The sequence below is a fragment of the Tachysurus vachellii genome, chromosome 10, assembly GCF_030014155.1.
Source record: "Tachysurus vachellii isolate PV-2020 chromosome 10, HZAU_Pvac_v1, whole genome shotgun sequence".
NCBI lineage: Eukaryota > Metazoa > Chordata > Actinopteri > Siluriformes > Bagridae > Tachysurus > Tachysurus vachellii.
The window spans coordinates 23,674,239-23,696,579 of record NC_083469.1 but is presented as its reverse complement, the minus strand read 5'-3'; the positions used below and the strand labels follow the sequence as shown (position 1 = coordinate 23,696,579).

At 46.4% G+C, this 22,341-nt stretch overlaps 49 non-coding genes across 49 annotated transcripts; all 49 read right to left on the bottom strand.

The window, feature by feature from the left end:
- Positions 1 to 239: 239 nt before the first annotated feature.
- trnar-acg (transfer RNA arginine (anticodon ACG)) lies at positions 240 to 312 on the bottom strand. Its single transcript has one exon. It is a non-coding gene; the product is annotated as a tRNA-Arg (tRNA).
- Positions 313 to 426: 114 nt separating this feature from the next.
- trnah-gug (transfer RNA histidin (anticodon GUG)) lies at positions 427 to 498 on the bottom strand. Its single transcript has one exon. It is a non-coding gene; the product is annotated as a tRNA-His (tRNA).
- A 657-nt stretch (positions 499 to 1,155) lies between these two features.
- On the bottom strand, positions 1,156 to 1,227 carry trnae-uuc (transfer RNA glutamic acid (anticodon UUC)). Its single transcript has one exon. It is a non-coding gene; the product is annotated as a tRNA-Glu (tRNA).
- A 328-nt stretch (positions 1,228 to 1,555) lies between these two features.
- trnar-acg (transfer RNA arginine (anticodon ACG)) lies at positions 1,556 to 1,628 on the bottom strand. The gene has a single exon. It is a non-coding gene; the product is annotated as a tRNA-Arg (tRNA).
- A 114-nt stretch (positions 1,629 to 1,742) lies between these two features.
- On the bottom strand, positions 1,743 to 1,814 carry trnah-gug (transfer RNA histidin (anticodon GUG)). Its single transcript has one exon. It is a non-coding gene; the product is annotated as a tRNA-His (tRNA).
- A 656-nt stretch (positions 1,815 to 2,470) lies between these two features.
- Positions 2,471 to 2,542, bottom strand: trnae-uuc (transfer RNA glutamic acid (anticodon UUC)). Its single transcript has one exon. It is a non-coding gene; the product is annotated as a tRNA-Glu (tRNA).
- Positions 2,543 to 2,870: 328 nt separating this feature from the next.
- On the bottom strand, positions 2,871 to 2,943 carry trnar-acg (transfer RNA arginine (anticodon ACG)). Its single transcript has one exon. It is a non-coding gene; the product is annotated as a tRNA-Arg (tRNA).
- A 114-nt stretch (positions 2,944 to 3,057) lies between these two features.
- Positions 3,058 to 3,129, bottom strand: trnah-gug (transfer RNA histidin (anticodon GUG)). The gene has a single exon. It is a non-coding gene; the product is annotated as a tRNA-His (tRNA).
- A 657-nt stretch (positions 3,130 to 3,786) lies between these two features.
- Positions 3,787 to 3,858, bottom strand: trnae-uuc (transfer RNA glutamic acid (anticodon UUC)). Its single transcript has one exon. It is a non-coding gene; the product is annotated as a tRNA-Glu (tRNA).
- A 328-nt stretch (positions 3,859 to 4,186) lies between these two features.
- Positions 4,187 to 4,259, bottom strand: trnar-acg (transfer RNA arginine (anticodon ACG)). The gene has a single exon. It is a non-coding gene; the product is annotated as a tRNA-Arg (tRNA).
- A 114-nt stretch (positions 4,260 to 4,373) lies between these two features.
- On the bottom strand, positions 4,374 to 4,445 carry trnah-gug (transfer RNA histidin (anticodon GUG)). Its single transcript has one exon. It is a non-coding gene; the product is annotated as a tRNA-His (tRNA).
- Positions 4,446 to 5,102: 657 nt separating this feature from the next.
- On the bottom strand, positions 5,103 to 5,174 carry trnae-uuc (transfer RNA glutamic acid (anticodon UUC)). Its single transcript has one exon. It is a non-coding gene; the product is annotated as a tRNA-Glu (tRNA).
- A 328-nt stretch (positions 5,175 to 5,502) lies between these two features.
- trnar-acg (transfer RNA arginine (anticodon ACG)) lies at positions 5,503 to 5,575 on the bottom strand. The gene has a single exon. It is a non-coding gene; the product is annotated as a tRNA-Arg (tRNA).
- Positions 5,576 to 5,689: 114 nt separating this feature from the next.
- trnah-gug (transfer RNA histidin (anticodon GUG)) lies at positions 5,690 to 5,761 on the bottom strand. The gene has a single exon. It is a non-coding gene; the product is annotated as a tRNA-His (tRNA).
- Positions 5,762 to 6,418: 657 nt separating this feature from the next.
- Positions 6,419 to 6,490, bottom strand: trnae-uuc (transfer RNA glutamic acid (anticodon UUC)). The gene has a single exon. It is a non-coding gene; the product is annotated as a tRNA-Glu (tRNA).
- A 328-nt stretch (positions 6,491 to 6,818) lies between these two features.
- trnar-acg (transfer RNA arginine (anticodon ACG)) lies at positions 6,819 to 6,891 on the bottom strand. Its single transcript has one exon. It is a non-coding gene; the product is annotated as a tRNA-Arg (tRNA).
- A 114-nt stretch (positions 6,892 to 7,005) lies between these two features.
- Positions 7,006 to 7,077, bottom strand: trnah-gug (transfer RNA histidin (anticodon GUG)). Its single transcript has one exon. It is a non-coding gene; the product is annotated as a tRNA-His (tRNA).
- A 657-nt stretch (positions 7,078 to 7,734) lies between these two features.
- Positions 7,735 to 7,806, bottom strand: trnae-uuc (transfer RNA glutamic acid (anticodon UUC)). Its single transcript has one exon. It is a non-coding gene; the product is annotated as a tRNA-Glu (tRNA).
- A 328-nt stretch (positions 7,807 to 8,134) lies between these two features.
- Positions 8,135 to 8,207, bottom strand: trnar-acg (transfer RNA arginine (anticodon ACG)). The gene has a single exon. It is a non-coding gene; the product is annotated as a tRNA-Arg (tRNA).
- A 114-nt stretch (positions 8,208 to 8,321) lies between these two features.
- On the bottom strand, positions 8,322 to 8,393 carry trnah-gug (transfer RNA histidin (anticodon GUG)). Its single transcript has one exon. It is a non-coding gene; the product is annotated as a tRNA-His (tRNA).
- A 657-nt stretch (positions 8,394 to 9,050) lies between these two features.
- trnae-uuc (transfer RNA glutamic acid (anticodon UUC)) lies at positions 9,051 to 9,122 on the bottom strand. The gene has a single exon. It is a non-coding gene; the product is annotated as a tRNA-Glu (tRNA).
- Positions 9,123 to 9,450: 328 nt separating this feature from the next.
- On the bottom strand, positions 9,451 to 9,523 carry trnar-acg (transfer RNA arginine (anticodon ACG)). Its single transcript has one exon. It is a non-coding gene; the product is annotated as a tRNA-Arg (tRNA).
- Positions 9,524 to 9,637: 114 nt separating this feature from the next.
- On the bottom strand, positions 9,638 to 9,709 carry trnah-gug (transfer RNA histidin (anticodon GUG)). Its single transcript has one exon. It is a non-coding gene; the product is annotated as a tRNA-His (tRNA).
- Positions 9,710 to 10,366: 657 nt separating this feature from the next.
- Positions 10,367 to 10,438, bottom strand: trnae-uuc (transfer RNA glutamic acid (anticodon UUC)). The gene has a single exon. It is a non-coding gene; the product is annotated as a tRNA-Glu (tRNA).
- A 328-nt stretch (positions 10,439 to 10,766) lies between these two features.
- trnar-acg (transfer RNA arginine (anticodon ACG)) lies at positions 10,767 to 10,839 on the bottom strand. The gene has a single exon. It is a non-coding gene; the product is annotated as a tRNA-Arg (tRNA).
- A 114-nt stretch (positions 10,840 to 10,953) lies between these two features.
- trnah-gug (transfer RNA histidin (anticodon GUG)) lies at positions 10,954 to 11,025 on the bottom strand. The gene has a single exon. It is a non-coding gene; the product is annotated as a tRNA-His (tRNA).
- Positions 11,026 to 11,682: 657 nt separating this feature from the next.
- On the bottom strand, positions 11,683 to 11,754 carry trnae-uuc (transfer RNA glutamic acid (anticodon UUC)). The gene has a single exon. It is a non-coding gene; the product is annotated as a tRNA-Glu (tRNA).
- Positions 11,755 to 12,082: 328 nt separating this feature from the next.
- Positions 12,083 to 12,155, bottom strand: trnar-acg (transfer RNA arginine (anticodon ACG)). The gene has a single exon. It is a non-coding gene; the product is annotated as a tRNA-Arg (tRNA).
- Positions 12,156 to 12,269: 114 nt separating this feature from the next.
- On the bottom strand, positions 12,270 to 12,341 carry trnah-gug (transfer RNA histidin (anticodon GUG)). Its single transcript has one exon. It is a non-coding gene; the product is annotated as a tRNA-His (tRNA).
- Positions 12,342 to 12,997: 656 nt separating this feature from the next.
- On the bottom strand, positions 12,998 to 13,069 carry trnae-uuc (transfer RNA glutamic acid (anticodon UUC)). The gene has a single exon. It is a non-coding gene; the product is annotated as a tRNA-Glu (tRNA).
- A 328-nt stretch (positions 13,070 to 13,397) lies between these two features.
- On the bottom strand, positions 13,398 to 13,470 carry trnar-acg (transfer RNA arginine (anticodon ACG)). Its single transcript has one exon. It is a non-coding gene; the product is annotated as a tRNA-Arg (tRNA).
- Positions 13,471 to 13,584: 114 nt separating this feature from the next.
- On the bottom strand, positions 13,585 to 13,656 carry trnah-gug (transfer RNA histidin (anticodon GUG)). Its single transcript has one exon. It is a non-coding gene; the product is annotated as a tRNA-His (tRNA).
- A 657-nt stretch (positions 13,657 to 14,313) lies between these two features.
- On the bottom strand, positions 14,314 to 14,385 carry trnae-uuc (transfer RNA glutamic acid (anticodon UUC)). Its single transcript has one exon. It is a non-coding gene; the product is annotated as a tRNA-Glu (tRNA).
- A 328-nt stretch (positions 14,386 to 14,713) lies between these two features.
- trnar-acg (transfer RNA arginine (anticodon ACG)) lies at positions 14,714 to 14,786 on the bottom strand. The gene has a single exon. It is a non-coding gene; the product is annotated as a tRNA-Arg (tRNA).
- Positions 14,787 to 14,900: 114 nt separating this feature from the next.
- trnah-gug (transfer RNA histidin (anticodon GUG)) lies at positions 14,901 to 14,972 on the bottom strand. The gene has a single exon. It is a non-coding gene; the product is annotated as a tRNA-His (tRNA).
- A 657-nt stretch (positions 14,973 to 15,629) lies between these two features.
- On the bottom strand, positions 15,630 to 15,701 carry trnae-uuc (transfer RNA glutamic acid (anticodon UUC)). Its single transcript has one exon. It is a non-coding gene; the product is annotated as a tRNA-Glu (tRNA).
- Positions 15,702 to 16,029: 328 nt separating this feature from the next.
- trnar-acg (transfer RNA arginine (anticodon ACG)) lies at positions 16,030 to 16,102 on the bottom strand. Its single transcript has one exon. It is a non-coding gene; the product is annotated as a tRNA-Arg (tRNA).
- A 114-nt stretch (positions 16,103 to 16,216) lies between these two features.
- trnah-gug (transfer RNA histidin (anticodon GUG)) lies at positions 16,217 to 16,288 on the bottom strand. The gene has a single exon. It is a non-coding gene; the product is annotated as a tRNA-His (tRNA).
- Positions 16,289 to 16,945: 657 nt separating this feature from the next.
- Positions 16,946 to 17,017, bottom strand: trnae-uuc (transfer RNA glutamic acid (anticodon UUC)). Its single transcript has one exon. It is a non-coding gene; the product is annotated as a tRNA-Glu (tRNA).
- A 328-nt stretch (positions 17,018 to 17,345) lies between these two features.
- Positions 17,346 to 17,418, bottom strand: trnar-acg (transfer RNA arginine (anticodon ACG)). Its single transcript has one exon. It is a non-coding gene; the product is annotated as a tRNA-Arg (tRNA).
- Positions 17,419 to 17,532: 114 nt separating this feature from the next.
- trnah-gug (transfer RNA histidin (anticodon GUG)) lies at positions 17,533 to 17,604 on the bottom strand. The gene has a single exon. It is a non-coding gene; the product is annotated as a tRNA-His (tRNA).
- Positions 17,605 to 18,261: 657 nt separating this feature from the next.
- On the bottom strand, positions 18,262 to 18,333 carry trnae-uuc (transfer RNA glutamic acid (anticodon UUC)). The gene has a single exon. It is a non-coding gene; the product is annotated as a tRNA-Glu (tRNA).
- A 328-nt stretch (positions 18,334 to 18,661) lies between these two features.
- On the bottom strand, positions 18,662 to 18,734 carry trnar-acg (transfer RNA arginine (anticodon ACG)). Its single transcript has one exon. It is a non-coding gene; the product is annotated as a tRNA-Arg (tRNA).
- A 114-nt stretch (positions 18,735 to 18,848) lies between these two features.
- trnah-gug (transfer RNA histidin (anticodon GUG)) lies at positions 18,849 to 18,920 on the bottom strand. The gene has a single exon. It is a non-coding gene; the product is annotated as a tRNA-His (tRNA).
- A 1,558-nt stretch (positions 18,921 to 20,478) lies between these two features.
- Positions 20,479 to 20,550, bottom strand: trnae-uuc (transfer RNA glutamic acid (anticodon UUC)). The gene has a single exon. It is a non-coding gene; the product is annotated as a tRNA-Glu (tRNA).
- Positions 20,551 to 20,878: 328 nt separating this feature from the next.
- trnar-acg (transfer RNA arginine (anticodon ACG)) lies at positions 20,879 to 20,951 on the bottom strand. The gene has a single exon. It is a non-coding gene; the product is annotated as a tRNA-Arg (tRNA).
- A 114-nt stretch (positions 20,952 to 21,065) lies between these two features.
- On the bottom strand, positions 21,066 to 21,137 carry trnah-gug (transfer RNA histidin (anticodon GUG)). The gene has a single exon. It is a non-coding gene; the product is annotated as a tRNA-His (tRNA).
- A 657-nt stretch (positions 21,138 to 21,794) lies between these two features.
- On the bottom strand, positions 21,795 to 21,866 carry trnae-uuc (transfer RNA glutamic acid (anticodon UUC)). The gene has a single exon. It is a non-coding gene; the product is annotated as a tRNA-Glu (tRNA).
- Positions 21,867 to 22,194: 328 nt separating this feature from the next.
- On the bottom strand, positions 22,195 to 22,267 carry trnar-acg (transfer RNA arginine (anticodon ACG)). The gene has a single exon. It is a non-coding gene; the product is annotated as a tRNA-Arg (tRNA).
- Between the last annotated feature and the right edge of the window lie 74 nt (positions 22,268 to 22,341).

The following is a 22,341-nucleotide window of genomic DNA, read 5'->3' as shown; positions in this document are numbered from 1 at the left end:
CTCTCTGTCAACATGCTGTATCGACAAGATCTACGCATTGCAGAGCACAATGGACTCAGCGTTCACAGCTCTGCGAGCGTCCAACAACTCGAAGGGTGGGATAGTAAAGCCGGTGCAGCAACCAGCGTACTGCCCACGACAGGACTGACTGCATTTCAGGGATTACTAGAGCTGTTACTCTGCCTGAATTAAAGTCTTTAGAGACTGTTGCACACCTCTGGACTTGTCTAAAACCAGGCCGAGCCAGCCAGGAGTCGAACCTGGAATCTCCTGATCCGTAGTCAGACGCGTTATCCATTGCGCCACTGGCCCACAGCAGAAGCAGGCAGGCGCGCTCCTACCTGCTTATGCTTTTCAACTGAAACGGGGCAAACAAACAGAAGCCATGCTTAAGTTTAGCATTGGACTGTGAGGAGGAAAATCCAATGCCGTGACCCGGATTCGAACCGGGGTTGCTGCGGCCACAACGCAGAGTACTAACCACTATACGATCACGGCACACCAAGCAGCTGGCCTTGACAAGGGGGCAGCTGCTATACTCAATGCTGTACGTACTGGCCCCTATTGGTCTGGAGTAGAGACAGAATTGGCATTTTGTTTAGAAATGTTCGCATTAGCTGTAGCTTTTTTTAACGCTCTGTTGAGAGAAGAGCAAATTCACATCCAATCTAGGCCTACACACTGCATGTTTGGTCTTATTGACATTGGAACTGACATTCACAAACACACAGAGAGAAAAAAAAACACAGAGAGTTCATCTCAGTTAATCAACATGCTTAAGTATGATTTAAGTTAAAGAATGCAATCTGAATTTAGATTTACTTACATTAATGCTTTGGGCAATGAATGAAAAAAAAAGCAGCACAAACTGTTGCAGTACAAACCATACACACTGCATGTTTGGTCTTATTGACATTGGAACTGACATTCACAAACACAGAGAGAGAAAAAAAAACACAGAGAGTTCATCTCAGTTAATCGACATGCTTAAGTATGATTTAAGTTAAAGAATGCAATCTGAATTTAGATTTACTTACATGAATGCTTTGGGCAACGAATGAAAAAAAAAGCATTCCATTAAAGCTCACAGGTATCCTGATCCTTACTAACTAGAAGACGAGGTGAACATCTCGCTAGCTCTGCCAGAGACCAAGGTTCCCATACCGGGAGTCGAACCCGGGCCGCCTGGGTGAAAACCAGGAATCCTGACCGCTAGACCATATGGGACCCTGGTTGCTAGCAAAGGCCACCTCCGGAACGGTTCCAGGGCAGGTGGGGGCCGGCAATTTAGTCCGCCGGTAGGCGGTTTGAGCTCCCTCTCTGTCAACATGCTGTATCGACAAGATCTACGCATTGCAGAGCACAATGGACTCAGCGTTCACAGCTCTGCGAGCGTCCAACAACTCGAAGGGTGGGATAGTAAAGCCGGTGCAGCAACCAGCGTACTGCCCACGACAGGACTGACTGCATTTCAGGGATTACTAGAGCTGTTACTCTGCCTGAATTAAAGTCTTTAGAGACTGTTGCACACCTCTGGACTTGTCTAAAACCAGGCCGAGCCAGCCAGGAGTCGAACCTGGAATCTCCTGATCCGTAGTCAGACGCGTTATCCATTGCGCCACTGGCCCACAGCAGAAGCAGGCAGGCGCGCTCCTACCTGCTTATGCTTTTCAACTGAAACGGGGCAAACAAACAGAAGCCATGCTTAAGTTTAGCATTGGACTGTGAGGAGGAAAATCCAATGCCGTGACCCGGATTCGAACCGGGGTTGCTGCGGCCACAACGCAGAGTACTAACCACTATACGATCACGGCACACCAAGCAGCTGGCCTTGACAAGGGGGCAGCTGCTATACTCAATGCTGTACGTACTGGCCCCTATTGGTCTGGAGTAGAGACAGAATTGGCATTTTGTTTAGAAATGTTCGCATTAGCTGTAGCTTTTTTTAACGCTCTGTTGAGAGAAGAGCAAATTCACATCCAATCTAGGCCTACACACTGCATGTTTGGTCTTATTGACATTGGAACTGACATTCACAAACACACAGAGAGAAAAAAAAACACAGAGAGTTCATCTCAGTTAATCAACATGCTTAAGTATGATTTAAGTTAAAGAATGCAATCTGAATTTAGATTTACTTACATTAATGCTTTGGGCAATGAATGAAAAAAAAAGCAGCACAAACTGTTGCAGTACAAACCATACACACTGCATGTTTGGTCTTATTGACATTGGAACTGACATTCACAAACACAGAGAGAGAAAAAAAAACACAGAGAGTTCATCTCAGTTAATCGACATGCTTAAGTATGATTTAAGTTAAAGAATGCAATCTGAATTTAGATTTACTTACATGAATGCTTTGGGCAACGAATGAAAAAAAAGCATTCCATTAAAGCTCACAGGTATCCTGATCCTTACTAACTAGAAGACGAGGTGAACATCTCGCTAGCTCTGCCAGAGACCAAGGTTCCCATACCGGGAGTCGAACCCGGGCCGCCTGGGTGAAAACCAGGAATCCTGACCGCTAGACCATATGGGACCCTGGTTGCTAGCAAAGGCCACCTCCGGAACGGTTCCAGGGCAGGTGGGGGCCGGCAATTTAGTCCGCCGGTAGGCGGTTTGAGCTCCCTCTCTGTCAACATGCTGTATCGACAAGATCTACGCATTGCAGAGCACAATGGACTCAGCGTTCACAGCTCTGCGAGCGTCCAACAACTCGAAGGGTGGGATAGTAAAGCCGGTGCAGCAACCAGCGTACTGCCCACGACAGGACTGACTGCATTTCAGGGATTACTAGAGCTGTTACTCTGCCTGAATTAAAGTCTTTAGAGACTGTTGCACACCTCTGGACTTGTCTAAAACCAGGCCGAGCCAGCCAGGAGTCGAACCTGGAATCTCCTGATCCGTAGTCAGACGCGTTATCCATTGCGCCACTGGCCCACAGCAGAAGCAGGCAGGCGCGCTCCTACCTGCTTATGCTTTTCAACTGAAACGGGGCAAACAAACAGAAGCCATGCTTAAGTTTAGCATTGGACTGTGAGGAGGAAAATCCAATGCCGTGACCCGGATTCGAACCGGGGTTGCTGCGGCCACAACGCAGAGTACTAACCACTATACGATCACGGCACACCAAGCAGCTGGCCTTGACAAGGGGGCAGCTGCTATACTCAATGCTGTACGTACTGGCCCCTATTGGTCTGGAGTAGAGACAGAATTGGCATTTTGTTTAGAAATGTTCGCATTAGCTGTAGCTTTTTTTAACGCTCTGTTGAGAGAAGAGCAAATTCACATCCAATCTAGGCCTACACACTGCATGTTTGGTCTTATTGACATTGGAACTGACATTCACAAACACACAGAGAGAAAAAAAAACACAGAGAGTTCATCTCAGTTAATCAACATGCTTAAGTATGATTTAAGTTAAAGAATGCAATCTGAATTTAGATTTACTTACATTAATGCTTTGGGCAATGAATGAAAAAAAAAGCAGCACAAACTGTTGCAGTACAAACCATACACACTGCATGTTTGGTCTTATTGACATTGGAACTGACATTCACAAACACAGAGAGAGAAAAAAAAACACAGAGAGTTCATCTCAGTTAATCGACATGCTTAAGTATGATTTAAGTTAAAGAATGCAATCTGAATTTAGATTTACTTACATGAATGCTTTGGGCAACGAATGAAAAAAAAAGCATTCCATTAAAGCTCACAGGTATCCTGATCCTTACTAACTAGAAGACGAGGTGAACATCTCGCTAGCTCTGCCAGAGACCAAGGTTCCCATACCGGGAGTCGAACCCGGGCCGCCTGGGTGAAAACCAGGAATCCTGACCGCTAGACCATATGGGACCCTGGTTGCTAGCAAAGGCCACCTCCGGAACGGTTCCAGGGCAGGTGGGGGCCGGCAATTTAGTCCGCCGGTAGGCGGTTTGAGCTCCCTCTCTGTCAACATGCTGTATCGACAAGATCTACGCATTGCAGAGCACAATGGACTCAGCGTTCACAGCTCTGCGAGCGTCCAACAACTCGAAGGGTGGGATAGTAAAGCCGGTGCAGCAACCAGCGTACTGCCCACGACAGGACTGACTGCATTTCAGGGATTACTAGAGCTGTTACTCTGCCTGAATTAAAGTCTTTAGAGACTGTTGCACACCTCTGGACTTGTCTAAAACCAGGCCGAGCCAGCCAGGAGTCGAACCTGGAATCTCCTGATCCGTAGTCAGACGCGTTATCCATTGCGCCACTGGCCCACAGCAGAAGCAGGCAGGCGCGCTCCTACCTGCTTATGCTTTTCAACTGAAACGGGGCAAACAAACAGAAGCCATGCTTAAGTTTAGCATTGGACTGTGAGGAGGAAAATCCAATGCCGTGACCCGGATTCGAACCGGGGTTGCTGCGGCCACAACGCAGAGTACTAACCACTATACGATCACGGCACACCAAGCAGCTGGCCTTGACAAGGGGGCAGCTGCTATACTCAATGCTGTACGTACTGGCCCCTATTGGTCTGGAGTAGAGACAGAATTGGCATTTTGTTTAGAAATGTTCGCATTAGCTGTAGCTTTTTTTAACGCTCTGTTGAGAGAAGAGCAAATTCACATCCAATCTAGGCCTACACACTGCATGTTTGGTCTTATTGACATTGGAACTGACATTCACAAACACACAGAGAGAAAAAAAAACACAGAGAGTTCATCTCAGTTAATCAACATGCTTAAGTATGATTTAAGTTAAAGAATGCAATCTGAATTTAGATTTACTTACATTAATGCTTTGGGCAATGAATGAAAAAAAAAGCAGCACAAACTGTTGCAGTACAAACCATACACACTGCATGTTTGGTCTTATTGACATTGGAACTGACATTCACAAACACAGAGAGAGAAAAAAAAACACAGAGAGTTCATCTCAGTTAATCGACATGCTTAAGTATGATTTAAGTTAAAGAATGCAATCTGAATTTAGATTTACTTACATGAATGCTTTGGGCAACGAATGAAAAAAAAAGCATTCCATTAAAGCTCACAGGTATCCTGATCCTTACTAACTAGAAGACGAGGTGAACATCTCGCTAGCTCTGCCAGAGACCAAGGTTCCCATACCGGGAGTCGAACCCGGGCCGCCTGGGTGAAAACCAGGAATCCTGACCGCTAGACCATATGGGACCCTGGTTGCTAGCAAAGGCCACCTCCGGAACGGTTCCAGGGCAGGTGGGGGCCGGCAATTTAGTCCGCCGGTAGGCGGTTTGAGCTCCCTCTCTGTCAACATGCTGTATCGACAAGATCTACGCATTGCAGAGCACAATGGACTCAGCGTTCACAGCTCTGCGAGCGTCCAACAACTCGAAGGGTGGGATAGTAAAGCCGGTGCAGCAACCAGCGTACTGCCCACGACAGGACTGACTGCATTTCAGGGATTACTAGAGCTGTTACTCTGCCTGAATTAAAGTCTTTAGAGACTGTTGCACACCTCTGGACTTGTCTAAAACCAGGCCGAGCCAGCCAGGAGTCGAACCTGGAATCTCCTGATCCGTAGTCAGACGCGTTATCCATTGCGCCACTGGCCCACAGCAGAAGCAGGCAGGCGCGCTCCTACCTGCTTATGCTTTTCAACTGAAACGGGGCAAACAAACAGAAGCCATGCTTAAGTTTAGCATTGGACTGTGAGGAGGAAAATCCAATGCCGTGACCCGGATTCGAACCGGGGTTGCTGCGGCCACAACGCAGAGTACTAACCACTATACGATCACGGCACACCAAGCAGCTGGCCTTGACAAGGGGGCAGCTGCTATACTCAATGCTGTACGTACTGGCCCCTATTGGTCTGGAGTAGAGACAGAATTGGCATTTTGTTTAGAAATGTTCGCATTAGCTGTAGCTTTTTTTAACGCTCTGTTGAGAGAAGAGCAAATTCACATCCAATCTAGGCCTACACACTGCATGTTTGGTCTTATTGACATTGGAACTGACATTCACAAACACACAGAGAGAAAAAAAAACACAGAGAGTTCATCTCAGTTAATCAACATGCTTAAGTATGATTTAAGTTAAAGAATGCAATCTGAATTTAGATTTACTTACATTAATGCTTTGGGCAATGAATGAAAAAAAAAGCAGCACAAACTGTTGCAGTACAAACCATACACACTGCATGTTTGGTCTTATTGACATTGGAACTGACATTCACAAACACAGAGAGAGAAAAAAAAACACAGAGAGTTCATCTCAGTTAATCGACATGCTTAAGTATGATTTAAGTTAAAGAATGCAATCTGAATTTAGATTTACTTACATGAATGCTTTGGGCAACGAATGAAAAAAAAAGCATTCCATTAAAGCTCACAGGTATCCTGATCCTTACTAACTAGAAGACGAGGTGAACATCTCGCTAGCTCTGCCAGAGACCAAGGTTCCCATACCGGGAGTCGAACCCGGGCCGCCTGGGTGAAAACCAGGAATCCTGACCGCTAGACCATATGGGACCCTGGTTGCTAGCAAAGGCCACCTCCGGAACGGTTCCAGGGCAGGTGGGGGCCGGCAATTTAGTCCGCCGGTAGGCGGTTTGAGCTCCCTCTCTGTCAACATGCTGTATCGACAAGATCTACGCATTGCAGAGCACAATGGACTCAGCGTTCACAGCTCTGCGAGCGTCCAACAACTCGAAGGGTGGGATAGTAAAGCCGGTGCAGCAACCAGCGTACTGCCCACGACAGGACTGACTGCATTTCAGGGATTACTAGAGCTGTTACTCTGCCTGAATTAAAGTCTTTAGAGACTGTTGCACACCTCTGGACTTGTCTAAAACCAGGCCGAGCCAGCCAGGAGTCGAACCTGGAATCTCCTGATCCGTAGTCAGACGCGTTATCCATTGCGCCACTGGCCCACAGCAGAAGCAGGCAGGCGCGCTCCTACCTGCTTATGCTTTTCAACTGAAACGGGGCAAACAAACAGAAGCCATGCTTAAGTTTAGCATTGGACTGTGAGGAGGAAAATCCAATGCCGTGACCCGGATTCGAACCGGGGTTGCTGCGGCCACAACGCAGAGTACTAACCACTATACGATCACGGCACACCAAGCAGCTGGCCTTGACAAGGGGGCAGCTGCTATACTCAATGCTGTACGTACTGGCCCCTATTGGTCTGGAGTAGAGACAGAATTGGCATTTTGTTTAGAAATGTTCGCATTAGCTGTAGCTTTTTTTAACGCTCTGTTGAGAGAAGAGCAAATTCACATCCAATCTAGGCCTACACACTGCATGTTTGGTCTTATTGACATTGGAACTGACATTCACAAACACACAGAGAGAAAAAAAAACACAGAGAGTTCATCTCAGTTAATCAACATGCTTAAGTATGATTTAAGTTAAAGAATGCAATCTGAATTTAGATTTACTTACATTAATGCTTTGGGCAATGAATGAAAAAAAAAGCAGCACAAACTGTTGCAGTACAAACCATACACACTGCATGTTTGGTCTTATTGACATTGGAACTGACATTCACAAACACAGAGAGAGAAAAAAAAACACAGAGAGTTCATCTCAGTTAATCGACATGCTTAAGTATGATTTAAGTTAAAGAATGCAATCTGAATTTAGATTTACTTACATGAATGCTTTGGGCAACGAATGAAAAAAAAAGCATTCCATTAAAGCTCACAGGTATCCTGATCCTTACTAACTAGAAGACGAGGTGAACATCTCGCTAGCTCTGCCAGAGACCAAGGTTCCCATACCGGGAGTCGAACCCGGGCCGCCTGGGTGAAAACCAGGAATCCTGACCGCTAGACCATATGGGACCCTGGTTGCTAGCAAAGGCCACCTCCGGAACGGTTCCAGGGCAGGTGGGGGCCGGCAATTTAGTCCGCCGGTAGGCGGTTTGAGCTCCCTCTCTGTCAACATGCTGTATCGACAAGATCTACGCATTGCAGAGCACAATGGACTCAGCGTTCACAGCTCTGCGAGCGTCCAACAACTCGAAGGGTGGGATAGTAAAGCCGGTGCAGCAACCAGCGTACTGCCCACGACAGGACTGACTGCATTTCAGGGATTACTAGAGCTGTTACTCTGCCTGAATTAAAGTCTTTAGAGACTGTTGCACACCTCTGGACTTGTCTAAAACCAGGCCGAGCCAGCCAGGAGTCGAACCTGGAATCTCCTGATCCGTAGTCAGACGCGTTATCCATTGCGCCACTGGCCCACAGCAGAAGCAGGCAGGCGCGCTCCTACCTGCTTATGCTTTTCAACTGAAACGGGGCAAACAAACAGAAGCCATGCTTAAGTTTAGCATTGGACTGTGAGGAGGAAAATCCAATGCCGTGACCCGGATTCGAACCGGGGTTGCTGCGGCCACAACGCAGAGTACTAACCACTATACGATCACGGCACACCAAGCAGCTGGCCTTGACAAGGGGGCAGCTGCTATACTCAATGCTGTACGTACTGGCCCCTATTGGTCTGGAGTAGAGACAGAATTGGCATTTTGTTTAGAAATGTTCGCATTAGCTGTAGCTTTTTTTAACGCTCTGTTGAGAGAAGAGCAAATTCACATCCAATCTAGGCCTACACACTGCATGTTTGGTCTTATTGACATTGGAACTGACATTCACAAACACACAGAGAGAAAAAAAAACACAGAGAGTTCATCTCAGTTAATCAACATGCTTAAGTATGATTTAAGTTAAAGAATGCAATCTGAATTTAGATTTACTTACATTAATGCTTTGGGCAATGAATGAAAAAAAAAGCAGCACAAACTGTTGCAGTACAAACCATACACACTGCATGTTTGGTCTTATTGACATTGGAACTGACATTCACAAACACAGAGAGAGAAAAAAAAACACAGAGAGTTCATCTCAGTTAATCGACATGCTTAAGTATGATTTAAGTTAAAGAATGCAATCTGAATTTAGATTTACTTACATGAATGCTTTGGGCAACGAATGAAAAAAAAAGCATTCCATTAAAGCTCACAGGTATCCTGATCCTTACTAACTAGAAGACGAGGTGAACATCTCGCTAGCTCTGCCAGAGACCAAGGTTCCCATACCGGGAGTCGAACCCGGGCCGCCTGGGTGAAAACCAGGAATCCTGACCGCTAGACCATATGGGACCCTGGTTGCTAGCAAAGGCCACCTCCGGAACGGTTCCAGGGCAGGTGGGGGCCGGCAATTTAGTCCGCCGGTAGGCGGTTTGAGCTCCCTCTCTGTCAACATGCTGTATCGACAAGATCTACGCATTGCAGAGCACAATGGACTCAGCGTTCACAGCTCTGCGAGCGTCCAACAACTCGAAGGGTGGGATAGTAAAGCCGGTGCAGCAACCAGCGTACTGCCCACGACAGGACTGACTGCATTTCAGGGATTACTAGAGCTGTTACTCTGCCTGAATTAAAGTCTTTAGAGACTGTTGCACACCTCTGGACTTGTCTAAAACCAGGCCGAGCCAGCCAGGAGTCGAACCTGGAATCTCCTGATCCGTAGTCAGACGCGTTATCCATTGCGCCACTGGCCCACAGCAGAAGCAGGCAGGCGCGCTCCTACCTGCTTATGCTTTTCAACTGAAACGGGGCAAACAAACAGAAGCCATGCTTAAGTTTAGCATTGGACTGTGAGGAGGAAAATCCAATGCCGTGACCCGGATTCGAACCGGGGTTGCTGCGGCCACAACGCAGAGTACTAACCACTATACGATCACGGCACACCAAGCAGCTGGCCTTGACAAGGGGGCAGCTGCTATACTCAATGCTGTACGTACTGGCCCCTATTGGTCTGGAGTAGAGACAGAATTGGCATTTTGTTTAGAAATGTTCGCATTAGCTGTAGCTTTTTTTAACGCTCTGTTGAGAGAAGAGCAAATTCACATCCAATCTAGGCCTACACACTGCATGTTTGGTCTTATTGACATTGGAACTGACATTCACAAACACACAGAGAGAAAAAAAAACACAGAGAGTTCATCTCAGTTAATCAACATGCTTAAGTATGATTTAAGTTAAAGAATGCAATCTGAATTTAGATTTACTTACATTAATGCTTTGGGCAATGAATGAAAAAAAAAGCAGCACAAACTGTTGCAGTACAAACCATACACACTGCATGTTTGGTCTTATTGACATTGGAACTGACATTCACAAACACAGAGAGAGAAAAAAAAACACAGAGAGTTCATCTCAGTTAATCGACATGCTTAAGTATGATTTAAGTTAAAGAATGCAATCTGAATTTAGATTTACTTACATGAATGCTTTGGGCAACGAATGAAAAAAAAAGCATTCCATTAAAGCTCACAGGTATCCTGATCCTTACTAACTAGAAGACGAGGTGAACATCTCGCTAGCTCTGCCAGAGACCAAGGTTCCCATACCGGGAGTCGAACCCGGGCCGCCTGGGTGAAAACCAGGAATCCTGACCGCTAGACCATATGGGACCCTGGTTGCTAGCAAAGGCCACCTCCGGAACGGTTCCAGGGCAGGTGGGGGCCGGCAATTTAGTCCGCCGGTAGGCGGTTTGAGCTCCCTCTCTGTCAACATGCTGTATCGACAAGATCTACGCATTGCAGAGCACAATGGACTCAGCGTTCACAGCTCTGCGAGCGTCCAACAACTCGAAGGGTGGGATAGTAAAGCCGGTGCAGCAACCAGCGTACTGCCCACGACAGGACTGACTGCATTTCAGGGATTACTAGAGCTGTTACTCTGCCTGAATTAAAGTCTTTAGAGACTGTTGCACACCTCTGGACTTGTCTAAAACCAGGCCGAGCCAGCCAGGAGTCGAACCTGGAATCTCCTGATCCGTAGTCAGACGCGTTATCCATTGCGCCACTGGCCCACAGCAGAAGCAGGCAGGCGCGCTCCTACCTGCTTATGCTTTTCAACTGAAACGGGGCAAACAAACAGAAGCCATGCTTAAGTTTAGCATTGGACTGTGAGGAGGAAAATCCAATGCCGTGACCCGGATTCGAACCGGGGTTGCTGCGGCCACAACGCAGAGTACTAACCACTATACGATCACGGCACACCAAGCAGCTGGCCTTGACAAGGGGGCAGCTGCTATACTCAATGCTGTACGTACTGGCCCCTATTGGTCTGGAGTAGAGACAGAATTGGCATTTTGTTTAGAAATGTTCGCATTAGCTGTAGCTTTTTTTAACGCTCTGTTGAGAGAAGAGCAAATTCACATCCAATCTAGGCCTACACACTGCATGTTTGGTCTTATTGACATTGGAACTGACATTCACAAACACACAGAGAGAAAAAAAAACACAGAGAGTTCATCTCAGTTAATCAACATGCTTAAGTATGATTTAAGTTAAAGAATGCAATCTGAATTTAGATTTACTTACATTAATGCTTTGGGCAATGAATGAAAAAAAAAGCAGCACAAACTGTTGCAGTACAAACCATACACACTGCATGTTTGGTCTTATTGACATTGGAACTGACATTCACAAACACAGAGAGAGAAAAAAAAACACAGAGAGTTCATCTCAGTTAATCGACATGCTTAAGTATGATTTAAGTTAAAGAATGCAATCTGAATTTAGATTTACTTACATGAATGCTTTGGGCAACGAATGAAAAAAAAAGCATTCCATTAAAGCTCACAGGTATCCTGATCCTTACTAACTAGAAGACGAGGTGAACATCTCGCTAGCTCTGCCAGAGACCAAGGTTCCCATACCGGGAGTCGAACCCGGGCCGCCTGGGTGAAAACCAGGAATCCTGACCGCTAGACCATATGGGACCCTGGTTGCTAGCAAAGGCCACCTCCGGAACGGTTCCAGGGCAGGTGGGGGCCGGCAATTTAGTCCGCCGGTAGGCGGTTTGAGCTCCCTCTCTGTCAACATGCTGTATCGACAAGATCTACGCATTGCAGAGCACAATGGACTCAGCGTTCACAGCTCTGCGAGCGTCCAACAACTCGAAGGGTGGGATAGTAAAGCCGGTGCAGCAACCAGCGTACTGCCCACGACAGGACTGACTGCATTTCAGGGATTACTAGAGCTGTTACTCTGCCTGAATTAAAGTCTTTAGAGACTGTTGCACACCTCTGGACTTGTCTAAAACCAGGCCGAGCCAGCCAGGAGTCGAACCTGGAATCTCCTGATCCGTAGTCAGACGCGTTATCCATTGCGCCACTGGCCCACAGCAGAAGCAGGCAGGCGCGCTCCTACCTGCTTATGCTTTTCAACTGAAACGGGGCAAACAAACAGAAGCCATGCTTAAGTTTAGCATTGGACTGTGAGGAGGAAAATCCAATGCCGTGACCCGGATTCGAACCGGGGTTGCTGCGGCCACAACGCAGAGTACTAACCACTATACGATCACGGCACACCAAGCAGCTGGCCTTGACAAGGGGGCAGCTGCTATACTCAATGCTGTACGTACTGGCCCCTATTGGTCTGGAGTAGAGACAGAATTGGCATTTTGTTTAGAAATGTTCGCATTAGCTGTAGCTTTTTTTAACGCTCTGTTGAGAGAAGAGCAAATTCACATCCAATCTAGGCCTACACACTGCATGTTTGGTCTTATTGACATTGGAACTGACATTCACAAACACACAGAGAGAAAAAAAAACACAGAGAGTTCATCTCAGTTAATCAACATGCTTAAGTATGATTTAAGTTAAAGAATGCAATCTGAATTTAGATTTACTTACATTAATGCTTTGGGCAATGAATGAAAAAAAAAGCAGCACAAACTGTTGCAGTACAAACCATACACACTGCATGTTTGGTCTTATTGACATTGGAACTGACATTCACAAACACAGAGAGAGAAAAAAAAACACAGAGAGTTCATCTCAGTTAATCGACATGCTTAAGTATGATTTAAGTTAAAGAATGCAATCTGAATTTAGATTTACTTACATGAATGCTTTGGGCAACGAATGAAAAAAAAGCATTCCATTAAAGCTCACAGGTATCCTGATCCTTACTAACTAGAAGACGAGGTGAACATCTCGCTAGCTCTGCCAGAGACCAAGGTTCCCATACCGGGAGTCGAACCCGGGCCGCCTGGGTGAAAACCAGGAATCCTGACCGCTAGACCATATGGGACCCTGGTTGCTAGCAAAGGCCACCTCCGGAACGGTTCCAGGGCAGGTGGGGGCCGGCAATTTAGTCCGCCGGTAGGCGGTTTGAGCTCCCTCTCTGTCAACATGCTGTATCGACAAGATCTACGCATTGCAGAGCACAATGGACTCAGCGTTCACAGCTCTGCGAGCGTCCAACAACTCGAAGGGTGGGATAGTAAAGCCGGTGCAGCAACCAGCGTACTGCCCACGACAGGACTGACTGCATTTCAGGGATTACTAGAGCTGTTACTCTGCCTGAATTAAAGTCTTTAGAGACTGTTGCACACCTCTGGACTTGTCTAAAACCAGGCCGAGCCAGCCAGGAGTCGAACCTGGAATCTCCTGATCCGTAGTCAGACGCGTTATCCATTGCGCCACTGGCCCACAGCAGAAGCAGGCAGGCGCGCTCCTACCTGCTTATGCTTTTCAACTGAAACGGGGCAAACAAACAGAAGCCATGCTTAAGTTTAGCATTGGACTGTGAGGAGGAAAATCCAATGCCGTGACCCGGATTCGAACCGGGGTTGCTGCGGCCACAACGCAGAGTACTAACCACTATACGATCACGGCACACCAAGCAGCTGGCCTTGACAAGGGGGCAGCTGCTATACTCAATGCTGTACGTACTGGCCCCTATTGGTCTGGAGTAGAGACAGAATTGGCATTTTGTTTAGAAATGTTCGCATTAGCTGTAGCTTTTTTTAACGCTCTGTTGAGAGAAGAGCAAATTCACATCCAATCTAGGCCTACACACTGCATGTTTGGTCTTATTGACATTGGAACTGACATTCACAAACACACAGAGAGAAAAAAAAACACAGAGAGTTCATCTCAGTTAATCAACATGCTTAAGTATGATTTAAGTTAAAGAATGCAATCTGAATTTAGATTTACTTACATTAATGCTTTGGGCAATGAATGAAAAAAAAAGCAGCACAAACTGTTGCAGTACAAACCATACACACTGCATGTTTGGTCTTATTGACATTGGAACTGACATTCACAAACACAGAGAGAGAAAAAAAAACACAGAGAGTTCATCTCAGTTAATCGACATGCTTAAGTATGATTTAAGTTAAAGAATGCAATCTGAATTTAGATTTACTTACATGAATGCTTTGGGCAACGAATGAAAAAAAAAGCATTCCATTAAAGCTCACAGGTATCCTGATCCTTACTAACTAGAAGACGAGGTGAACATCTCGCTAGCTCTGCCAGAGACCAAGGTTCCCATACCGGGAGTCGAACCCGGGCCGCCTGGGTGAAAACCAGGAATCCTGACCGCTAGACCATATGGGACCCTGGTTGCTAGCAAAGGCCACCTCCGGAACGGTTCCAGGGCAGGTGGGGGCCGGCAATTTAGTCCGCCGGTAGGCGGTTTGAGCTCCCTCTCTGTCAACATGCTGTATCGACAAGATCTACGCATTGCAGAGCACAATGGACTCAGCGTTCACAGCTCTGCGAGCGTCCAACAACTCGAAGGGTGGGATAGTAAAGCCGGTGCAGCAACCAGCGTACTGCCCACGACAGGACTGACTGCATTTCAGGGATTACTAGAGCTGTTACTCTGCCTGAATTAAAGTCTTTAGAGACTGTTGCACACCTCTGGACTTGTCTAAAACCAGGCCGAGCCAGCCAGGAGTCGAACCTGGAATCTCCTGATCCGTAGTCAGACGCGTTATCCATTGCGCCACTGGCCCACAGCAGAAGCAGGCAGGCGCGCTCCTACCTGCTTATGCTTTTCAACTGAAACGGGGCAAACAAACAGAAGCCATGCTTAAGTTTAGCATTGGACTGTGAGGAGGAAAATCCAATGCCGTGACCCGGATTCGAACCGGGGTTGCTGCGGCCACAACGCAGAGTACTAACCACTATACGATCACGGCACACCAAGCAGCTGGCCTTGACAAGGGGGCAGCTGCTATACTCAATGCTGTACGTACTGGCCCCTATTGGTCTGGAGTAGAGACAGAATTGGCATTTTGTTTAGAAATGTTCGCATTAGCTGTAGCTTTTTTTAACGCTCTGTTGAGAGAAGAGCAAATTCACATCCAATCTAGGCCTACACACTGCATGTTTGGTCTTATTGACATTGGAACTGACATTCACAAACACACAGAGAGAAAAAAAAACACAGAGAGTTCATCTCAGTTAATCAACATGCTTAAGTATGATTTAAGTTAAAGAATGCAATCTGAATTTAGATTTACTTACATTAATGCTTTGGGCAATGAATGAAAAAAAAAGCAGCACAAACTGTTGCAGTACAAACCATACACACTGCATGTTTGGTCTTATTGACATTGGAACTGACATTCACAAACACAGAGAGAGAAAAAAAAACACAGAGAGTTCATCTCAGTTAATCGACATGCTTAAGTATGATTTAAGTTAAAGAATGCAATCTGAATTTAGATTTACTTACATGAATGCTTTGGGCAACGAATGAAAAAAAAAGCATTCCATTAAAGCTCACAGGTATCCTGATCCTTACTAACTAGAAGACGAGGTGAACATCTCGCTAGCTCTGCCAGAGACCAAGGTTCCCATACCGGGAGTCGAACCCGGGCCGCCTGGGTGAAAACCAGGAATCCTGACCGCTAGACCATATGGGACCCTGGTTGCTAGCAAAGGCCACCTCCGGAACGGTTCCAGGGCAGGTGGGGGCCGGCAATTTAGTCCGCCGGTAGGCGGTTTGAGCTCCCTCTCTGTCAACATGCTGTATCGACAAGATCTACGCATTGCAGAGCACAATGGACTCAGCGTTCACAGCTCTGCGAGCGTCCAACAACTCGAAGGGTGGGATAGTAAAGCCGGTGCAGCAACCAGCGTACTGCCCACGACAGGACTGACTGCATTTCAGGGATTACTAGAGCTGTTACTCTGCCTGAATTAAAGTCTTTAGAGACTGTTGCACACCTCTGGACTTGTCTAAAACCAGGCCGAGCCAGCCAGGAGTCGAACCTGGAATCTCCTGATCCGTAGTCAGACGCGTTATCCATTGCGCCACTGGCCCACAGCAGAAGCAGGCAGGCGCGCTCCTACCTGCTTATGCTTTTCAACTGAAACGGGGCAAACAAACAGAAGCCATGCTTAAGTTTAGCATTGGACTGTGAGGAGGAAAATCCAATGCCGTGACCCGGATTCGAACCGGGGTTGCTGCGGCCACAACGCAGAGTACTAACCACTATACGATCACGGCACACCAAGCAGCTGGCCTTGACAAGGGGGCAGCTGCTATACTCAATGCTGTACGTACTGGCCCCTATTGGTCTGGAGTAGAGACAGAATTGGCATTTTGTTTAGAAATGTTCGCATTAGCTGTAGCTTTTTTTAACGCTCTGTTGAGAGAAGAGCAAATTCACATCCAATCTAGGCCTACACACTGCATGTTTGGTCTTATTGACATTGGAACTGACATTCACAAACACACAGAGAGAAAAAAAAACACAGAGAGTTCATCTCAGTTAATCAACATGCTTAAGTATGATTTAAGTTAAAGAATGCAATCTGAATTTAGATTTACTTACATTAATGCTTTGGGCAATGAATGAAAAAAAAAGCAGCACAAACTGTTGCAGTACAAACCATACACACTGCATGTTTGGTCTTATTGACATTGGAACTGACATTCACAAACACAGAGAGAGAAAAAAAAACACAGAGAGTTCATCTCAGTTAATCGACATGCTTAAGTATGATTTAAGTTAAAGAATGCAATCTGAATTTAGATTTACTTACATGAATGCTTTGGGCAACGAATGAAAAAAAAAGCATTCCATTAAAGCTCACAGGTATCCTGATCCTTACTAACTAGAAGACGAGGTGAACATCTCGCTAGCTCTGCCAGAGACCAAGGTTCCCATACCGGGAGTCGAACCCGGGCCGCCTGGGTGAAAACCAGGAATCCTGACCGCTAGACCATATGGGACCCTGGTTGCTAGCAAAGGCCACCTCCGGAACGGTTCCAGGGCAGGTGGGGGCCGGCAATTTAGTCCGCCGGTAGGCGGTTTGAGCTCCCTCTCTGTCAACATGCTGTATCGACAAGATCTACGCATTGCAGAGCACAATGGACTCAGCGTTCACAGCTCTGCGAGCGTCCAACAACTCGAAGGGTGGGATAGTAAAGCCGGTGCAGCAACCAGCGTACTGCCCACGACAGGACTGACTGCATTTCAGGGATTACTAGAGCTGTTACTCTGCCTGAATTAAAGTCTTTAGAGACTGTTGCACACCTCTGGACTTGTCTAAAACCAGGCCGAGCCAGCCAGGAGTCGAACCTGGAATCTCCTGATCCGTAGTCAGACGCGTTATCCATTGCGCCACTGGCCCACAGCAGAAGCAGGCAGGCGCGCTCCTACCTGCTTATGCTTTTCAACTGAAACGGGGCAAACAAACAGAAGCCATGCTTAAGTTTAGCATTGGACTGTGAGGAGGAAAATCCAATGCCGTGACCCGGATTCGAACCGGGGTTGCTGCGGCCACAACGCAGAGTACTAACCACTATACGATCACGGCACACCAAGCAGCTGGCCTTGACAAGGGGGCAGCTGCTATACTCAATGCTGTACGTACTGGCCCCTATTGGTCTGGAGTAGAGACAGAATTGGCATTTTGTTTAGAAATGTTCGCATTAGCTGTAGCTTTTTTTAACGCTCTGTTGAGAGAAGAGCAAATTCACATCCAATCTAGGCCTACACACTGCATGTTTGGTCTTATTGACATTGGAACTGACATTCACAAACACACAGAGAGAAAAAAAAACACAGAGAGTTCATCTCAGTTAATCAACATGCTTAAGTATGATTTAAGTTAAAGAATGCAATCTGAATTTAGATTTACTTACATTAATGCTTTGGGCAATGAATGAAAAAAAAAGCAGCACAAACTGTTGCAGTACAAACCATACACACTGCATGTTTGGTCTTATTGACATTGGAACTGACATTCACAAACACAGAGAGAGAAAAAAAAACACAGAGAGTTCATCTCAGTTAATCGACATGCTTAAGTATGATTTAAGTTAAAGAATGCAATCTGAATTTAGATTTACTTACATGAATGCTTTGGGCAACGAATGAAAAAAAAAGCATTCCATTAAAGCTCACAGGTATCCTGATCCTTACTAACTAGAAGACGAGGTGAACATCTCGCTAGCTCTGCCAGAGACCAAGGTTCCCATACCGGGAGTCGAACCCGGGCCGCCTGGGTGAAAACCAGGAATCCTGACCGCTAGACCATATGGGACCCTGGTTGCTAGCAAAGGCCACCTCCGGAACGGTTCCAGGGCAGGTGGGGGCCGGCAATTTAGTCCGCCGGTAGGCGGTTTGAGCTCCCTCTCTGTCAACATGCTGTATCGACAAGATCTACGCATTGCAGAGCACAATGGACTCAGCGTTCACAGCTCTGCGAGCGTCCAACAACTCGAAGGGTGGGATAGTAAAGCCGGTGCAGCAACCAGCGTACTGCCCACGACAGGACTGACTGCATTTCAGGGATTACTAGAGCTGTTACTCTGCCTGAATTAAAGTCTTTAGAGACTGTTGCACACCTCTGGACTTGTCTAAAACCAGGCCGAGCCAGCCAGGAGTCGAACCTGGAATCTCCTGATCCGTAGTCAGACGCGTTATCCATTGCGCCACTGGCCCACAGCAGAAGCAGGCAGGCGCGCTCCTACCTGCTTATGCTTTTCAACTGAAACGGGGCAAACAAACAGAAGCCATGCTTAAGTTTAGCATTGGACTGTGAGGAGGAAAATCCAATGCCGTGACCCGGATTCGAACCGGGGTTGCTGCGGCCACAACGCAGAGTACTAACCACTATACGATCACGGCACACCAAGCAGCTGGCCTTGACAAGGGGGCAGCTGCTATACTCAATGCTGTACGTACTGGCCCCTATTGGTCTGGAGTAGAGACAGAATTGGCATTTTGTTTAGAAATGTTCGCATTAGCTGTAGCTTTTTTTAACGCTCTGTTGAGAGAAGAGCAAATTCACATCCAATCTAGGCCTACACACTGCATGTTTGGTCTTATTGACATTGGAACTGACATTCACAAACACACAGAGAGAAAAAAAAACACAGAGAGTTCATCTCAGTTAATCAACATGCTTAAGTATGATTTAAGTTAAAGAATGCAATCTGAATTTAGATTTACTTACATTAATGCTTTGGGCAATGAATGAAAAAAAAAGCAGCACAAACTGTTGCAGTACAAACCATACACACTGCATGTTTGGTCTTATTGACATTGGAACTGACATTCACAAACACAGAGAGAGAAAAAAAAACACAGAGAGTTCATCTCAGTTAATCGACATGCTTAAGTATGATTTAAGTGAAAGAATGCAATCTGAATTTAGATTTACTTACATGAATGCTTTGGGCAACGAATGAAAAAAAAGCATTCCATTAAAGCTCACAGGTATCCTGATCCTTACTAACTAGAAGACGAGGTGAACATCTCCAGGGTTGCTGCGGCCACAACGCAGAGTACTAACCACTATACGATCACGGCACACCAAGCAGCTGGCCTTGACAAGGGGGCAGCTGCTATACTCAATGCTGTACGTACTGGCCCCTATTGGTCTGGAGTAGAGACAGAATTGGCATTTTGTTTAGAAATGTTCGCATTAGCTGTAGCTTTTTTTAACGCTCTGTTGAGAGAAGAGCAAATTCACATCCAATCTAGGCCTACACACTGCATGTTTGGTCTTATTATAAACGATCACGGCACACCAAGCAGCTGGCCTTGACAAGGGGTCAGCTGCTATACTCAATGCTGTACGTACTGGCCCCTATTGGTCTGGAGTAGAGACAGAATTGGCATTTTGTTTAGAAATGTTCGCATTAGCTGTAGCTTTTTTTAACGCTCTGTTGAGAGAAGAGCAAATTCACATCCAATCTAGGCCTACACACTGCATGTTTGGTCTTATTGACATTGGAACTGACATTCACAAACACACAGAGAGAAAAAAAAACACAGAGAGTTCATCTCAGTTAATCAACATGCTTAAGTATGATTTAAGTTAAAGAATGCAATCTGAATTTAGATTTACTTACATTAATGCTTTGGGCAATGAATGAAAAAAAAAGCAGCACAAACTGTTGCAGTACAAACCATACACACTGCATGTTTGGTCTTATTGACATTGGAACTGACATTCACAAACACAGAGAGAGAAAAAAAAACACAGAGAGTTCATCTCAGTTAATCGACATGCTTAAGTATGATTTAAGTTAAAGAATGCAATCTGAATTTAGATTTACTTACATGAATGCTTTGGGCAACGAATGAAAAAAAAAGCATTCCATTAAAGCTCACAGGTATCCTGATCCTTACTAACTAGAAGACGAGGTGAACATCTCGCTAGCTCTGCCAGAGACCAAGGTTCCCATACCGGGAGTCGAACCCGGGCCGCCTGGGTGAAAACCAGGAATCCTGACCGCTAGACCATATGGGACCCTGGTTGCTAGCAAAGGCCACCTCCGGAACGGTTCCAGGGCAGGTGGGGGCCGGCAATTTAGTCCGCCGGTAGGCGGTTTGAGCTCCCTCTCTGTCAACATGCTGTATCGACAAGATCTACGCATTGCAGAGCACAATGGACTCAGCGTTCACAGCTCTGCGAGCGTCCAACAACTCGAAGGGTGGGATAGTAAAGCCGGTGCAGCAACCAGCGTACTGCCCACGACAGGACTGACTGCATTTCAGGGATTACTAGAGCTGTTACTCTGCCTGAATTAAAGTCTTTAGAGACTGTTGCACACCTCTGGACTTGTCTAAAACCAGGCCGAGCCAGCCAGGAGTCGAACCTGGAATCTCCTGATCCGTAGTCAGACGCGTTATCCATTGCGCCACTGGCCCACAGCAGAAGCAGGCAGGCGCGCTCCTACCTGCTTATGCTTTTCAACTGAAACGGGGCAAACAAACAGAAGCCATGCTTAAGTTTAGCATTGGACTGTGAGGAGGAAAATCCAATGCCGTGACCCGGATTCGAACCGGGGTTGCTGCGGCCACAACGCAGAGTACTAACCACTATACGATCACGGCACACCAAGCAGCTGGCCTTGACAAGGGGGCAGCTGCTATACTCAATGCTGTACGTACTGGCCCCTATTGGTCTGGAGTAGAGACAGAATTGGCATTTTGTTTAGAAATGTTCGCATTAGCTGTAGCTTTTTTTAACGCTCTGTTGAGAGAAGAGCAAATTCACATCCAATCTAGGCCTACACACTGCATGTTTGGTCTTATTGACATTGGAACTGACATTCACAAACACACAGAGAGAAAAAAAAACACAGAGAGTTCATCTCAGTTAATCAACATGCTTAAGTATGATTTAAGTTAAAGAATGCAATCTGAATTTAGATTTACTTACATTAATGCTTTGGGCAATGAATGAAAAAAAAAGCAGCACAAACTGTTGCAGTACAAACCATACACACTGCATGTTTGGTCTTATTGACATTGGAACTGACATTCACAAACACAGAGAGAGAAAAAAAAACACAGAGAGTTCATCTCAGTTAATCGACATGCTTAAGTATGATTTAAGTTAAAGAATGCAATCTGAATTTAGATTTACTTACATGAATGCTTTGGGCAACGAATGAAAAAAAAAGCATTCCATTAAAGCTCACAGGTATCCTGATCCTTACTAACTAGAAGACGAGGTGAACATCTCGCTAGCTCTGCCAGAGACCAAGGTTCCCATACCGGGAGTCGAACCCGGGCCGCCTGGGTGAAAACCAGGAATCCTGACCGCTAGACCATATGGGACCCTGGTTGCTAGCAAAGGCCACCTCCGGAACGGTTCCAGGGCAGGTGGGGGCCGGCAATTTAGTCCGCCGGTAGGCGGTTTGAGCTCCCTCTCTGTCAACATGCTGTATAGACAAGATCTACGCATTGCAGAGCACAATGGACTCAGCGTTCACAGCTCTGCGAGCGTCCAACAACTCGAAGGGTGGGATAGTAAAGCCGGTGCAGCAACCAGCGTACTGCCCACGACAGGACTGACTGCATTTCAGGGATTACTAGAGCTGTTACTCTGCCTGAATTAAAGTCTTTAGAGACTGTTGCACACCTCTGGACTTGTCTAAAACCAGGCCGAGCCAGCCAGGAGTCGAACCTGGAATCTCCTGATCCGTAGTCAGACGCGTTATCCATTGCGCCACTGGCCCACAGCAGAAGCAGGCAGGCGCGCTCCTACCTGCTTATGCTTTTCAACTGAAACGGGGCAAACAAACAGAAGCCA